At 43.9% G+C, this 12,000-nt stretch overlaps 1 long non-coding RNA gene across 1 annotated transcript; it reads left to right on the top strand.

Moving 5' to 3' along the window:
- The first annotated feature begins 2,620 nt into the window (after positions 1–2,620).
- LOC135318428 (uncharacterized) lies at positions 2,621–7,689 on the top strand. The gene is made up of 3 exons (XR_010377394.1): positions 2,621–2,800; positions 4,846–4,965; positions 7,247–7,689. It is a non-coding gene; the product is annotated as an uncharacterized LOC135318428 (long non-coding RNA).
- The last annotated feature ends 4,311 nt before the right edge of the window (positions 7,690–12,000 follow it).

Below are 12,000 nucleotides of genomic sequence, written 5' to 3'. Positions count from 1 at the left end.
TAGTTCCCTGTACTATACAGTAGAATCTTGCTATGAGTCCCATTCCTGGGTATATATCTAGGGAAAAGTATCATTTGAAAAGATACATGCACCCCACTGCTCATAGCAGCACTGTATACAATAGCCAAGACATGGAAACAACCTAAATATCCATCAACGGATGGACTGGACAAAAAAGCTGTGGTATATTTATACAATGGAATACTACTCAGCCATAAAAAAGAGTAAAATAATGCGATTTTGTAGCAACATGGATGGACCTGGAGATTGTCATACTAAGTGAAGTAAGTCAGACAGAGAAAGCCAAATATCATATGATATCATTTGTATGTGGCATCTAAAAAATGACACAAATGAATTCTTCTTTCTTTCTTTTCTACTCTGTTCTCTCCCTTTTGGCTGCTACTTCTGTTTGCCCTTAGCTTTTTGTGCCCCAGGCCAAATTCCATTTATTCTTTGAGACCAAGGCTCTAAAACCCTGCTTGTTCTCACATATGGAACTGAATTTACTACACCCAGAGTTGACTTTACTAAGTGCAGAGCCTTCCTTTTTATACTTTAGATATGGGGGGAAAAATCTTTGCATTTCTGATTTTTTAATTTAATTGTGTATGGGCAAAAATATCCTCTTAGGAACATCTCACCAACAGGATTTTCTACTTGCAAATGGAATTTTTAAAATCTGCTGATGTGATACATGCGTCGAACACTAGTTCTTGACAAAGAGGGCTCCTTTCCTGCTGTTTTGAGACTTCATCAGTCACATTTGCTGATGGAGTTCATAAAGCAGCACTGAAAGCAGTAAGTTTAAAACATTCAGAAGAGTGCTGAAAGGTTTGAAGTTGAGTTTGGAAGGGCACACAATTAGCTGGGTAGGTTTTGGTCACAAGGTGTTGATGGAAGACTACAGTATCTTAAAAAGCATTTCATTGACTTTCAAAGAGAAAAAAGATCTAAGATAGGAGCAATAAACTGTATGCTTCACACCTTCACCTGATGGAGAAATGTGAGACTGTTGAAGGGACACTGCAGGAGGGTAACAGGAGAGCTTATGTGGCAGTTCTAAGAGCCTGGTCATTAGCGGATTGATTATTGTATGCAAATCTGTATTTACTATTGGAGAATCACTGACTTTTGAAAAAGTCCTCCAGGCCTTTCTGAAAGCACAGAAGAAGCATCCCTAACACATCTGGGAGGCACCAAGGGTCAGAAAGGGCCGAGGCATTAAAATTTGCTGTATGTATTCTGGAAAGTGGCAATAAGATATCTTGTTGTAATTCACATGGAATTTCTTTGAAAATATTATTCTGTCTCTTGCCATATTTAGTATTTTTAAAATTGTCTAATATTGTCTAGAGAAGGAAAAGTATGTGAATGTGTGGCTTCCAGATTCCTTCCAACTACCTTGCTATTGTCAGTTTAAATCATCAAAGTGACAGTTATCATTTTTTGAGCTTTTATTAAGTGTGAGGTATTATCCTAAGAATTCTATATTCTTTCTTATTTTTATCCTGGAAATACTCTCTTAATGCTATTATTATCTCGATTTAACAGAGAAGGAAACGGAAATAATGAACTTAAGCAATGTAAGTAGGTAAGTCATACAGGATTACACAGTCAGCAGAGGTTATCCTGGTCCTTTTTACCTTTCAAGGTCTTTCAAGGGCTATAACTCTCTGCAGAATTGAATTACAAGCTAAAATGAAAAAAAAAAATTATACCTTGAGTCTTCTAGAAAAATTATAGGTAAAATGCCTAAAACATTAGCTGTCTGTAGAGAAATATAGGGAAAAACAGACTTCAGACATATATGAGGCCTGTAAAAGTGCAAGTCAAATATAAATGTACAATTTTTAGTTTTGCACATTTGTATTTCTTAGCTAGAACATTAATTTGATTCATGTTTATTTAGTTCATCTATTATATACCAGATATTCTGCTAGATCCTGGAAGAGTGTGTGTGTGTGTATGTGTGTGTCTATTCTTGACTTCAGTGAGTTAACTCTCTACAAAAGGAAACAGAAACAAAGTAGTAAACCAAAAACTTACACATTGAGATGAGGACTATGAGGAAAACAAATGTGTTTGTGAGAGATAATAACAGACAAAAAGAACTAATTTAGGGAAATCTACCCTAAGAGTAATACTTTAGGTGGAACTGAAGAATTAAAAAACCACTCAAATGAAAAAAAAAAAAATTCAAAATCCTCAGAAGGATGCTTGGAGTGATGGAAGAATCCGAAGACCACCAGGGCTGGAATATGGTTAACAGATAGTTGATTTGAATGATGGTGGGTTAAGAATGCAGTTAAGCATTTCCAGTTATATCAAATGATTTCAGGAAGTAAAGCTTAAGGGATTTGATTATCAAAGGAGGCTTAATTTTATAGGCTCACCGTGAGCTGGCCTTGAGATGAGTTAAGGCCGTGGGACCCAAGGCCACCATCAGAGCATGTTTGTAGTATGCAGTAAATAATTGCTCCACACATGCGTCAATTATATAAGATTTAGAACAAAGAAAATAGAAGTACGCATGTGCTAGAGATATTCTGTAAGCCTGATGAACAAAGAAACTCACTCTGCGCATGTGCTGACAGAAAACAGATAAAGGCGGGGCAGGTGAATCATAGGCGTGCACCTCCCTGTGGCAATAAAGCATTGTTAACCCCATGGTGTCTCCGGCTGAAGTCTGTCTGGCGGTATGGCAACCCCTTGTGCATTTTTTCGTTTGGGCCGCTCACCTCCTAGAACTCCACGTCAGCCTCCCTTGGCTGACACTTTGCACTGTGAGCAGGATGAGGTGAGTGCCCCCTCTGAACCCCCTGCCCCTGACAGGGATGCTCTGATGGAAGCAAAGTGGCCCCCTACCTCTGTATGGTACCCGGTGGCCACCTATTTGCTGACGTGGGCTCAACCTCAGGATTGGGACACAGTGGTGCCCTGGCCAGATGATGTCCAGAGGGCATTGGAGCTGTTAGAAAATAATGTCCCATTAGCCCACCAAGAGGCAGCCGGGAGGGTGGCCTGGATGTTCTTATCTGTTTTACAGCATGCTAGCCAAGACATGAGAGATTTACAGATGCAAGTGGAGGAGTTGCAGTGCAGAGAAGAGGAGCTTAAGCAGAGACCCAGCATGGCAGAAAGGTGTCTGCATGGTCCTAGCTCTGCCACCTCTGAGAGCAGCTATGCCTGTGTAGCTCTGGTCCCACTGTCTCTGAGAGCAGTAAGCCTGACCCCTAGCCCCTTTCCACTGCATCTATGGCCCATGGTGAGGCAGCAGGTGGAACTGGAGGAGCCCATGGCTCGGGGGGAACTCCTGCGGGACCACTGTGAGTGACATACGAGTAAATGGACCAAGTATTTGGACTTAATGCAAGTTGTCTGAGAAATGGATGCACCAGATGATGTTCGCTTTGCATTTCCATAGTCTAAATGATGAGCTCCTTACAGTTCGAATGAAAGATTTGATTTTGGCTAATGGCCCAATGGGAACATTTGGGAGTATGGCGGCCCTACTAGTACCATATGTAGACCGCCCCATACATGAAGTAACTGAGGCTCTGGCTCGTCTGGGGGACAGAGAGGTGCGCCGAAAGGGGGTACGTGCTGCCAAGACTCAAGGTGAGTCCAAGACCCCCTCCTCCTGTGCAGTGACTCAGAAAGGGAAGTCCACACAGAGGAGGAAAAAGGGGAATCCTCCAATTTTAGGAGGGCCCCAAAAGCTAGATTGCCAGCAGATATGGTGTGATTTACTGGCAGCTGGCCTAAACCGTGTAAAATTACATGGCCAACCTTTGGAGGTGCTGATGGCCTTAAGGAAGCAATTATGGCCTGAGCAACAATATTCTCCGTTGCCAACCTCCCAACAGGCCTGAGAGGTGGCCTTTGCTGATTTCCTCCCAGACTAGGAGGAAGGCCAAGGTGTTCAGGACGGGGGGCATCCCAGTGACTGGAGGCTACATGTTGAACTGACTATCCACTGGTCCCCCATGAATAAACAGTGAATACTGGCACTAGTAGACACAGGAGCTGAAATTACATTGGTGCATGGAAATCTGGAACGTTTTCAGGGGCCATGGGTTGATATAGAAGGATATGGAAACAAGCAAATGTATGTTAAACAAGAGACTCTGATTTTGGGCATTGGCCATCTGCCCCCTGCTGCAAATGAAGTGCATATATCCCCAATAGCTGAATATATTCTGGGGATAGACATTTTGCAAGGATTGCAAATACAGATGACTCAAGGGGAATTTCACCTGAGAGTTCACGTGGTGAAAACAGTTATATGGGGGCATCCTCATCACGCACCTTTAATTTTGCCACAGGCCACACGAATGGTGGCTGTCCGGCAAAATCGATTGCCCGGAGGCCATGAGGAAATAGGACAGACTATTCTAAAGCTTGAGGAAGCCAATGTAACTCGGGCTGCGCATAGCCCATATAACTCTCCAGTGTGACCAGTGCAGAAGCCATACGGCTCCTGGAGGATGACAGTGGACTATCGGGAACTGAATAAAGTCACTCCCCTCATGCATGCAGCTGTGATGAATATAACAGATTTGATGGACCGGCTGTCCCATAGACTGGGTACTTGTCACTATGTGGTTGATCTGTCTAATGCATTCTTCTTGATAGACATAGTCCCTGAGAGCCAAGAACAGTTTGCCTTCACCTGGGAAGTCAGACAATGGACATTTGTTGTGTTGCCGCAGGGATATCTGCACAGCCCCACACTGTGCCATGGCCTGGTGGCCCAGGACCTGGCTACATGGAGCAAACCGGATACTGTTCATGTGTTCCATTATATAGATGACATAATTCTAACTTCTGATTCGCTTTCAGATTTGGAAACCAGTGCCACAGCGCTGCGAGAAGCCCTGGCGGGCGGGGGATGGACCACGAACAAGGACAAAGTGCAAGGACCTGGATATTCTGTCAGATTCTCAGGTGCTGTCTGGTCGGGTAAGACGAAAGTGCTGCCTGGAGCAGTAATAGACAAGATCCAGGCATATTCCCACCCTGAAACAGTTTAGCAGTTACAGACTTATTTAAGTCCTCTGGGATACTGGCAGGTATTTATTCCTCATTTGGCCCAAATAGCCAAACCTCTATGTAAACTGATTAAAAATGGAGAAGTCTGGAATTGGTCTGATGAGACCAAATACGCATTTGTTGAAACTAAGAGGGTGGTGGCCCAAGTGCAAACGCTTCACATTATAGATCCAGACCTTCCTTTCTGGTTGACAGTCCATGTGGACAATGATGGATATGGCTGGGGCTTATGGCAGAAACATGGGCAATGGAAAGTGCCCATAGGATTCTGGTCTCAGTTGTGGAAAGGGGCTAAATGTTGTTATTCTCTGATTGAGAAATTGCCAGCAACTTATGCATCCTTGATTGCCACTGAACCCCTGACGGGGAAGCAAGAGGTCCAAGTGCAGACCACATGCCCTATTGCAGGGTGGGTACAGACATGGGCAAAGCAACCCCAATCGGGAACTGCCCAAACCCCAGCTCTGACGAAGTGGGGTGCTTATTTGGAAGAGAGGGCCCAGTACACCGCTAGCCCCTTGGCTGCAGAGTTGCAGCAGGTGTTAGAGCCTGTGAGATTTGTTGCGCCTGACGTACAGATGCTCCCACAACAAGGGGTGGACCCTATGCCCAGTCCCTTTTGTGAAGGGAAAGGGCCACCCCCGGGAACTGCTTGGTATACTGATGGATCTTGTAAGGGCAGTCCGCCCACTTGGGTTGCAGTAGCCCTGCACCCTGCCACTGAAGCCTTCTGGTATGAGACCAGAGAAGGCCAATCCAGCCAATGGGCTTAGTTACGAGCAGTATGGCTGGTGTTGATGAATGAACCTAGTCCCTTGCAGATTTGCACCGATAGTTGGGCCATGCAATGTGGATACCCCAATGGGCCCTGCAAGACTGGATGATTGGGCACCGGCCCCTATGGGGACAACAGATGTGGAAACAGTTATGGGATAAAGGCCAAGAAGGCCAGTATACTGTTTACCATGTACCAGGGCACCGCCCAGCCCTGGCACCGGGCAATGATGCTGCTGATGTGCTAGCCCAACTTTGCCCTGTACAGGCCATGGTTCCAGGACCCAACATAGGTCCTTGGCTCCATAAGAAACTTGGTCATGTAGGCTCATACACAATGAGGCAGGTAGCCGACTGGTGGGGCCTGCACCTGAGCCACAGTGAAGCCAAAGATGCCGTGCGGCAATGTCCATGGTGGGCTAAGCACCACCTGCGCCGGCGGCAATGGCCCCAACAGATGGGGAAGATTGCATGGAGAATTCAGCCATTGTAGGTATGGCAAATAGGTTACGTAGGCCTCTTTGCACCTAGTACAGGCTTGCGGTACCTGCTGACAGCGGTAGACACCGCTACTGGTCTAGATTTTGCTCACCATGTGCCCCGAGCTACATAAGACTCTACTATTAGAGCACTGGAAGTTTTATGGGTCTTTTATGGGATACCCTTAAAAATACAAAGTGATACAGGGGCCCCTTTTACTGCCCAACAGACCTAGGAATGGGCCAAGGAAAATGATATTAACTGGATATTGCATGTGCCTTACCATCCTCAAGCAGCAGGAATGATTGAACGATACAATGGCCTATTAAAGGACAAACTGAGGGCTCTCAAACCACAGTGTCTTGCCGCAGGTGGTACATCTTTTAAATGAACAACCTACATACAGGTATGAGCCTACTAGAAAAGTTATTGCAAGGGACTATTCAGAGGCTCAGAGTTGGGCCCATGTAGAATGCCTCCGATGTCTCAACAGTGGGGCACACGTTAATATTACATGCCCCCAGGATGTTGAACTCGGGAAAACAGGACACCTGGACATGGGAGAATCAGGTCCAGACTGAAGGCCCCTGGCTAACCCTTTTGGAACCATGGGGTGATGGGCTAGAGAAAGCCCTGCAGGTAACCCCATGAGTGGGGGAATGGCCTTTTGATGTGCATGTTACTCTAGGGAACACAGGAGTGTCCCTACTTAAAGGAGCAGAAGCCCTACGGCTTTGGGCAGTTCCACTGGTAGCTCCTGAAGCTCTCCCAGAGTGTAACCAACCTAGTGATGGCAGGTTGGTGTGGTACCACCACCCAGGGCAAACAGCCCTTCGTGCGACTGTATTCTCACAGGATGAAAAAGTGGCTTGCATCCTCCCAGAAGGGAGAGATTTGCCAATCATGGTGTCCACCTCTGCTCTGTCCTTCTGTCCAGGGTAACAGCAAATACCATGTTCTCCTGGGCACACACATTCACGCGAGTCCACAACGTCTCTCACTGTTGGGTCTATACTGAACTTCCCATAGACGCAGGAGATGGACTGCCATGGCACCTCCACCCCGTGTCCAGAGTTAATTGGAACACCTTGATTCAATGGAATGCCAACAGGACAGCAAAATCACCCTGGGACTTGCGGCGGCAGACTATTGAAGAGATACTCCGATGTGAGCGGGGCATTGCCTCCCCCCCAATTGAAAGGACTGTATGGAATGGGTGGGGATGGATGAATAGTGTTTATGTAAAAATGAGAAATTTAAGCCCTCTCTGTATTGAGCAGCAGTTTGAACACAAGGCTCCAAACCGCACAGTGGGGTGGCTCCCAGAAGAACTATGTGCCAAAATTATTTATAATGTAAATGCCTCCACCTGGTGGGATGGACGACCTTTAATTGGCGTAAACCCCACTGATTTCTTGCCACCAGGGTACCTGTGGGTATGCGGCACCCACGGATGGTGTTATCTCCCAGCTAAATGGACAGGGCGCTGTACTTGGGGTAGAGCTTACTTGCCCGGACATATCTGGCCCATTTTAACAGAGCGCCCCACAAACTGGGACCCACTGCACACCCGGTGGCACCAGGGAAAGCATGCAGCTTGATGGTTTTATCCTATGGCCCTGTTCCTGCCTGGTGCTGGGACCATCAGTGTCGAATTACAGGTAGAAGCTTTGGCTCAGCACATATCAGCTATACTGAATGTTACTAGAAGAGTTATAGAGAAATTGTTAGATGAGACTACCCAGATGCGAAAGGTGGTCTTACAAAATAGAATGGCATTAGATATTCTCACTGCAAGCCAGGGTGGCACATGTGCTATGCTACATATTGAATGTTGTATCTATATACCAGATCACCAGAAGGAAGTTAACTAAGGCACTGCATGAAATAGATCAGGAATTGGATTGCATAGATAATGTAACTCAAGACCCCCTTAAAAATTGGTGGTCATCCTTGACGTCCTCCTGGAGATGGAGCCTAGCTGTCCTGGCTATTGTAGCTGCCTGTGTATTAGTAGGATGCTGTACTCTATATTGTTGTTGTGGTTTTTGGGCACAATGCTCTGCCATGTGGGCTAGGGTCCCCAGGACCTAGGTGGTGGAATGTGAGCTGGCCTTGAGATGAGTTAAGGCCGTGGGACCCAAGGCCACCATCAGAGCATGTTCGTAGTATGCAGTAAATAATTGCTCCACACATGCGTCAATTATATAAGATTTAGAACAAAGAAAATAGAAGTACGCATGTGCTAGAGATATTCTGTAAGCCTAATGAACAAAGAAACTCACTCTGCGCATGTGCTGACAGAAAACAGATAAAAGCGGGACAGGTGCATCATAGGCGCACCTCCCTGTGGCAATAAAGTGTTGATAACCCCATGGTGTCTCCGGCTGAAGTCTGTCTGGAGGTATTGCAACTCCTCATGCATTTTTTCGTTTGGGCTGCTCACCTCCTAGAACCCCACGTCAACCTCCCTCGGCTGACACTCACATTTCTACATATGGACAAAGATGATCTCTACAGGCCAAGAATCAGAGCTTGGAAGGGAAGCAGCTTACAGCTCCTTCCTTTCCAATCTTGGAAAAGTAAAGCTTACTTACCTTTATTGCAGATAATTGCTCATCGATTGTTGGGCTCCTCCAATGTCTCCATCCAGGTCACAGCTAAGAGATCGAAGACACACAAATAGATAATTCATCCTTGGGAACATTTGGGAGTTCCAGTGGCCAGGAGAGTTGTTAATTCTAGGATTTCTGAGAGTTTGGAATCTTATGCTTTTTCTCCCCCTCAACTCCAGGTTTTTTTGACTGTGAATTTGAGGTTCTCATTCTGTTACACTCTTTACAACATATACACTTAAGATGTTTGGTTTTGGATTCAAATCTATGTATTCAGTTCAGTGCTATCACTACTACATATCTTTAATTCACCTCTGAAATTTATAACTTGCAGCCTTTCTCTTTTTAATTTTTTAAAAAGTTTCTTTCACCCCCAAAATTAGCTTTCCCAGGTAATACTTCTAAAAATAGTCTCTGATGGGAATTTGGAAGCCTAAGAGATAGCTGTGTCATCCTGTCTTAGAACCATTGGCTGGAGAACATTCACAACTTTGGGGGTCCTCTCAGGTTCTTTGGGCAAAGTTATACATGTCCTACACAAATATTACACATCCTTGCACATCTAAGCAAGATTTCTAAACTCAGATGAATAACTTACTAGCTGGATGGGTTAGGAGAGGGTTTTTTGGTTTGTCATTTTTCATCAAGAGAAGACTGAAATCATCAGTCATCTGCTTTTCTTGAAGACTGCATTGGTCCTGGGCAGGGACAGTCTGGGGAGCTGAGAGGGAAGGATTAGTAGCTAAATTTTCCTACTCAAAGCCCAAACATGACCCTTGGTTAGCTGGTACAGGGATATTTTCACCCTGCAAAGGGCCTAGGAAGCTACAGCTATTAGATACATAAACATCACTTCTGTGATATCCTGGCCGAACAGACAAGAGAACTGGCTTCTGGTGCCATTAATCTGCAGTGCTTTGTGGATGAGTCACTTAGTCTTTCTTGGCCTCAGTTTCCTCATCTGTTAAATAAATGATTTGCATTTAGTTCTCTTTGGAACATCTGTATTACTTCATTCACCAAATATTTAGTGAGCACCTGCAATGTACAAAGTACTCTAATGAGTGCTAGGTAATCAGCATAAATCTAAAGACACTTTGGGCAATTAATTCTCCAAGGTCCAGTTTTTTCACATGTAAACACGTGTTTCAAGTAACTCCTATTTTATAGGATTTTGAGAATAACCTATATTCATGGGATACTTTATATAAAGAGGCAAAGTACATGGGATGTGCTCAAGGTGTGGTAGTTATTGCTTTGCCTGTTATGAGTGGGCGTTGTAAGCTTTACCCTCATGGAGCCTCTGAAGGGGTGCAGACAGTTGCAGTACCATAAGGGCTGGCGTAAGGCAAGGTTTCTGAAGGTAGATCATATAACCTTCCGCCCAGCAGTTGCCTGAAAGCAGCCTGTGATTTTACACTCTGAGCCTCAGGGTATCTGTTTCTCCACCTTTCATAGTCAAAGTCATGCATAAAGTCTGTTCTTCTATAGAGTTGGCAAAATCTAGTTTCCAGACTGAGTAGTCATCTTAAACTTCCCAAATTTTCCCAAGTTTTCTTAGCTTAAGAACACTTGATTAATGTCAAAAACTTTTTGCAGATTTTCTTAGGTATAATTTTTATTTTACTAGTTATTGAGCAATTGTGAAAATACATAGTGACAAATATTACTACATAGAAATATATTTGAAGTCAATTTATGTGTTTAAATCTCAATAGTATCTACATACTTTGAAAACCAGTACTACATCATTTAGAGTGCTCCAGGGAAACTGAACCAGTAGTTAGGCCATGAATAACTTACATTATTATGGGGGCTGGCAAGTCTGAAATCTGGGGGAAGGAGGAGGCCAGCAGGCTGGAAACTCTTTGGGGAGAAGGCTGATGCTGCAGTGTTGAGGCAGAATTTCTCCTTCTTCAAGGAGCCTCAGTTTTGCTCTTAAAGACTCTCATCTGATTGCATGAGGTCTACTCTCATCTGATTGCATGATGCAGGGTGGTCTCCTTTACTTAGAGTTAACTTATTAGAGATGTTAATCATGTCTACAAAATACATTCATGACACCTAGATTAGTGCTGATTAAGTAACTGAGTATTAGAGCCTAGCCAAGTCGACTTACAGAATTGACTGTCACAAATACACAATTCTAAAAAGTATTTTGCTTATTCATTCTATAAACAAACAAACAAACAAACACTTAACAAGCTCATGGATTGAAGGGACTCTCTTTGGTCTAGGCGACAAGACCACACATTGGCCTCCGTAGGTTTACATCAATGAAGACAGCACGGTTCTTGAAGAGCCACGGCTGTTCTATACTTACAAAAGAACGTTAGGCAAGTGTCCAATTGCTTTTCCCAGGGAAGACTCCAATTTTCCTTATATCAAAATTAGTGGACATGCCTGACTTACGTGGGGACACCGTGCAGCAGAACAAACAGGCTTCTGAGAACTCTGCACCTGTGATTTGTGATTCCTGTTTGTTGTTGAATACTTTTTTGTAAAAAACCCAGCTAGCAAAATATGACTGCTCCAGCTGGCTAACAAAGGCAGCATGGAGAGGATTATGAATTATTACTAAACCATATTGATTTTTTGAAATGCTGGCTGAGATTTAAAAGGAAGCAGAGAAGCAAAATCCCTGATTGAGGAAGGCAGGGCCTTATACTGGTAGAGAAACATCTTTATAGACATTTCTAGGAAAAATATATTTTTATAAAACTAAGTCTTTTCATCTTAAATGCATTTTCTCATTTTTTTCTCTCACTGATTTTTTTCTCTCTCCCTTTCAATTCCCCTGGACAAAGACTTTACAAAACAATGCAAATTTTTATAGGCTCTGGTTCAAATAGATTGAAAGCAGCTAAGAAGAATTATTGCTGAACAAACATTTACCTAATCTGAGAAATTCCATGTTACATATTAGTTGTTAAAGTTGCGTGGTTTTGTCATTACAAGAAGCTTGAAAGTGAGAAATCTTTTTTCTAATTCTAGACTAACCTTGGCACTGGCCAAATGTATTGCATCTCAAATTAATCTTTTAAAAAGGAATCCAGAGAAGGGAAATAAAAATAAT

Source organism: Camelus dromedarius, chromosome 2, assembly GCF_036321535.1.
Source record: "Camelus dromedarius isolate mCamDro1 chromosome 2, mCamDro1.pat, whole genome shotgun sequence".
NCBI lineage: Eukaryota > Metazoa > Chordata > Mammalia > Artiodactyla > Camelidae > Camelus > Camelus dromedarius.
The sequence above is the reverse complement of the archived record's forward strand: the minus strand, read 5'-3'. Positions and strand labels throughout refer to the sequence as shown.